The sequence below is a fragment of the Dreissena polymorpha genome, chromosome 6, assembly GCF_020536995.1.
Source record: "Dreissena polymorpha isolate Duluth1 chromosome 6, UMN_Dpol_1.0, whole genome shotgun sequence".
Taxonomy (NCBI): Eukaryota; Metazoa; Mollusca; class Bivalvia; order Myida; family Dreissenidae; genus Dreissena; species Dreissena polymorpha.
The window spans coordinates 114,458,591-114,463,914 of record NC_068360.1 but is presented as its reverse complement, the minus strand read 5'-3'; the positions used below and the strand labels follow the sequence as shown (position 1 = coordinate 114,463,914).

Genomic DNA, 5,324 nt, shown 5'->3' with positions numbered 1-5,324 from the left:
TGTGCGATCGCTGATACGTGAGTCATTTGCGATGTGTGCATTTTGCAATTGTTCTTATTTATTGTAAACAACTGTCAAATTCATAATTCTCCGCGTTTGTTTGTTGTCTTTCGTGAAAATAATCTCCAAACTTAATGAACGAGAACATGCACTAATTTTATGGATAATACTTGTTGTTTGAATGAAAAAGTAATAACATTTAATTTGCATGTATCATAAAGTATAATAATGGATATTCTCTAAAAAGGGAAACCTATTGGAAAACGTTTACAAGACATTTACTATGCATAAATTTTGATTTCAGTACTATTACAAATCTATTTATAGATGTAGGAGTTTACCTATAGATATGTATATGCCGACAAAAGTTACACTGTGCCATGACGCAGTTGGTAGCGCATCGGTGCTCGTGATTATATTTCACCGACTATTCGGTGGTTCGAAATTACATCGGGGACCTTTTTTTCTCCAAACATTTTCAATATAAATTATGATGATTATTTAATTATTTTTTTATTCTTGATCTTTAATGTAATGTGAATTAATGTTTATTAATTTTAAAAAAGGTGCTATGATTAATGTGTATATTATACACCCTGCTAAGAAGATATAGGGTACACCTGAATCCATATGTGCATCTGTCCTTGTGTCTGTCTATGTTGTAATTGAGTTCCAATACAAAATGTTTTTTTAGCGACAAATGCTGTAGAATATGCATTTGTTGATGGCAAGTGCATTGTTGTAATGCACTTTATTTGTAAATTAATAAAACACTCAACAACAGAAATAATATTTTATTCTCAAATGCATATATTATTGCATTTTCAATCAATAGTAAAACGATGACATTATTTTTGATTATCAAGTTGAGACACATCAGCATATTGCATCACTTCTGACATAAGGCAGAACTTTCATTCAATATAATGCACATAAATGCACCGATCACAATCCATTTATATCAATATCTATTTACTTATTAATATCGTAAGTTTTCCAAAAAATTGGTCAATTTTAAATGATCAACTTTCCGGTTTTACAAGTACTTTGGGGTGCATCGATTGGACGCATGTGCATATCAAGAAGCCAGTGAACCATGTAGAAGTCTACATAGGGCGAAAGGGCGTTCCCACCATCAACGTTCATGTATGGCTTAACAGTCAGTTATGTGCAAGTCTAAATGCAATCCTTTTTCTTTGATACAACTTTATTTTAAACACAAATATTTAATGAAACAACTGTATGTTTATTTTAACAGTTTGTCATTAGCAAAATAGGAAACATTTTATCAGCATTTTATCAAATACTTAAGAAAAAATGTACAAAAATATGTCTCATTTTGTTAGTGTAATATAACATGTTTTATGTTAACAGGCTGTGTATGATGCCAGCTACAGAATAACGAGCTTCACTCAAGTTCACTGCCAGTTGGCCAGGGCGAAAGCATGATGCCAGGATTTGTTGATGTCTAATTTCAAATTCACATTACTGTATCTACCATTATTCTGGAATTTCATTCAGTTCATTGAATGAAGAATTTTATTATTATCAATGATGTATATCTTGTAAGCAAATAATATCAAGAAGTGTCCCAAGACACCGCATTCAACTAATATTCCTCTTTGAATGTAGAATGTATTTTATCTGTCAGTAACATAAAACAATGACCAATGTAATATTTAACCTACATTTCTTAAAGCACACAAATATTGACTGGAATTTTATAAGTACAAAAAGGGATAGAATCATATTTTTATCATAGAAATATTAGTATGCCCCTTTTTGAATTATTTTTTTTTTATATTATTTTGTGTGCAACTGCTCCATAACTCTATTATTTCTAATATAGACTATCTATTTTAGAAATAATAGAGTTATGAAGTAGTTGCACAAAAAATAATAAGATCCTTTTAATTACAAAAAGGGGAATAAATCTACTACTAGTATATTACATGTCAGAGTTATAGCACTTGGTCACGTATTGACACTAAACACATCTTTTTCTCCAAATGTATTATTTCAATTTCTACAGTCAACTTTTGTATTTCTTATTCTAATTTTTCTTAGTTATTTCCCATCGGTTTCTCTGTAAGTTTTGTTAAGGTATCGGCTTGTGATCTCTTGTCGGTCTTCTTTGTGAGCGCTGCAAAAATGGATAAAAAGTGTGATTTGTATAAATGGACTTGTTCTCATATTATGATCTTCAAAGGTTAAAAAATTAATACATATATATATCACATAATCTATGTATGCATTGGTACTATGCATTGGTACTTAGTTTTAACATATTTGATGCTAATTATGTTTCAACAAATGCATGACTTTTGTTGCATATTACATAACATATTATACAGTACTTGCTTTGTCAGATAGTATTGTCAGTATAGTTTTAAGAACTGGAATTCCATCCATGCAAGTTAATTATTAACTCTAAATAAATTGTATGCACTGCAATACCTTCAATTAGAGCTATCTAAGTGTTAAGTTTACCAATATTTAATTTTCAAGATTTGTTCTAGACAATTTGAAATCTAAATTAAAAGATATCCAAAACTTACATTCTTTCCACTTCATGCCTCTACTTTCATGACTGGTACACTCTGAAATCACATGAAAAAAATATAGTGTCACTTAAAAAATCTAAATTAATTTAATCCAGTGATGTTTTCAATGCAATAAAATGGACAACTAATGTTAATATACTATACTTAAGTTAATGTATAATAATCCCAGTGTTAACTTTCAAACACAATGTTTAATGTTAATTAAATGCATGTTTTTTTTCTTTTATTTTGTTTTATATAAGGGTGAATCTCTATTATATTGTATACTGTGTTGAATGTGATGCATACAATATAAGTCATATGGTTTGCATTTTCAATGTTCTATACATATGGTTAATGGTTTGCATATATATGATAATCTATTTATTTACCATATGTTCTTCACTGCTGGCTGTTGTGGCACGCTCACTGCTTTGTTAAGCATATGAAGAAGCTGCAAAAATTAACCGCAAAAATTAATTCAAACATATAACTTCGTAAAACACTTACACACATACACTTATGCTCATTAATAATAATAATTAGTTGATTACCAAGAAATACAATGTTTGTATTTGCACTCATTCCTTGAATAAATGAACTCAACAACAAAATTGAAATAGTCAAGAGATTTAAAGTATCTAACAAAAAGGAATAGAAATACTTCCTTAAATGCACAAACTTCATTTGCCGATCTAAAATTAATGATCTTAATGTTTTATTTTAATTGTCTAATACCGAACCCTGCTATATTTACAACAAACAAAGATTCTGATACAAGTTGCCAATTCATACCATATATCTGTGAACGAGTTCATGAATATTGTTATTTAGTGCACCTTTGGTGAGCTTACCTACATATTTCCTTGATGAGTTTAATCATAATCATATGAATTGACAAGTGTCAGATCTTTTTTATAACACTAATTCAATTACGCATTTAGACAATTATTATTAAGTTAAATTTATTAGGTTTGACATGTAGTAATATTGAAACAAACTAATTGCAATTGATAAGTTTTTCAACAAAATTAATTAAATGAAAGCATAACAAAAAAAAGTAATTAACTTACACCGAGCCTTGGAATTTTGGTACTTCTTCTGGCACTGTTCACCAGTTTTTGCGACACCAAATTCTCTGAAAGTTTAATTAAAACAATTGTATGATGTATAGCAATATTTATGAAACACATAACATTTCATGTTTGACATCATGACTGTCGATTAGTTTAATATAAACGACATACAGGGTTATAGTTATCAATGTAAACGTGTAGTAAATGAAAAGTTCGTTTGGAAATGTGCAGATTGTAATCAGATACGAATAAAACACACATGGGTACGAATCTAACAGGGTACGAGATGAAAACTAAAACAATAGACCTCCTTAAATGGTAAACTTATCCGTGAAACCACAAATATTCATTTTTAATACTTAAATAACAATTCACTTGTGCAAATTTTGGAAACAAAGAACGTGCAACTGTACCATAAATCATAACAAATGTTTGAAACTAAAACACATTCCACAATCACATCCGAAATCCGTAAGTACAATTTGCTGAGTGGTTATGCCCCTTGTATACATAGTGCAATATTCGGCGCTAGTAAAAACGACATCGGTAGCAAATCCAAAAGTAAGCTATTAAATAAAATATTACATCTACAAGACAGATACGATAATAACATATAACTTACACTGATATTCTGCTCGACACCTCGTCCCATTTTTTTTCTTCGAATAACCAAAATCTTTTCGGCTCCGAGCCACTTATACTCGCCGATAGAAGGCTCCAGCGGTCCCGAACCAGCGCATTAAAAACATACTCTGGCTCGGACCAATCTGGACCTGCTGGCGCTTCGTTTCGCTGTCTTCAACTGCCAAACACTCCATTCAATAAGTTATATCAAACATGTCCGCTACTATTTTTGACACTATTTGGCGCGTTTTCCCTACTTGAGAGTTCGCTTAGTCGTGACGTCATTAAAAAAACACAATCTTATTGAAGTCTATTTCCAAATGCGTTCGTGAATACGAATCCTGAGTCTGTCTTTAGTAAGTCTAAGTCTGAGTCAAAGTCTGAGTTTGAGTCCAAGTTTGAGTTTATTATTGATGAATACGGCTCCAGGACATTTTGCGAAAACAAATATTGTGAACTATTGAATAGTCTTATGACATGTCTGTTTGTAGTCGCGCTGTATACCATAAGGTTTTATTTGTCAACTATATTGCATAAGTTGACTGTGACTTTGGAGACTTTCCTAAGACTCCTATTCGAGTTTGTGTCACAACAAGTTGTACAGACCCATTCATAATCAAACTTATTATATATAGAGTAATCATACACACGTCTAAGTTGTATGATTTCGATATCTTGGAACGCACGTAGATTTCAATGAATACAACTACCTTATGATGCAGCGTTATTCCTCACTTTATACAACCGATACCGGTCAAATTAGAACATAATCGTCGTTAACCGCATAATTAGGAATGAGTATCACTTTCTTCCAAGATTTACAAGCTATTAAAGATGACAGTCTTAAACTCTAAATAATTTTATTTGTATCATTATTTTTATAGTTAAATGTCAGACAGTTCCAATATCGATGTCTTTTATTTGCATAGATAGTTATAAAATTATTATTCAAACTCAATTGTCATCAACTCGAGGAAAAGCCAACAATGTTCGATTATAATGTCCGCCATGTTAATTATTACAACTTTACGCGTGATCATTATAAAGGGATTTATCTTAAGCCGATTAACAGTGGGGCCTT

General features: G+C 30.9%; 1 long non-coding RNA gene across 1 annotated transcript; it reads right to left on the bottom strand.

Annotated features, from left to right (window-relative positions):
- Nucleotides 1-779: 779 nt before the first annotated feature.
- Nucleotides 780-4,136, bottom strand: LOC127834815 (uncharacterized). Its single transcript, XR_008028217.1, has 5 exons — nt 4,033-4,136; nt 3,617-3,681; nt 2,936-2,997; nt 2,559-2,600; nt 780-2,143 (listed from the first exon to the last, which is right to left on the bottom strand). It is a non-coding gene; the product is annotated as an uncharacterized LOC127834815 (long non-coding RNA).
- Between the last annotated feature and the right edge of the window lie 1,188 nt (nt 4,137-5,324).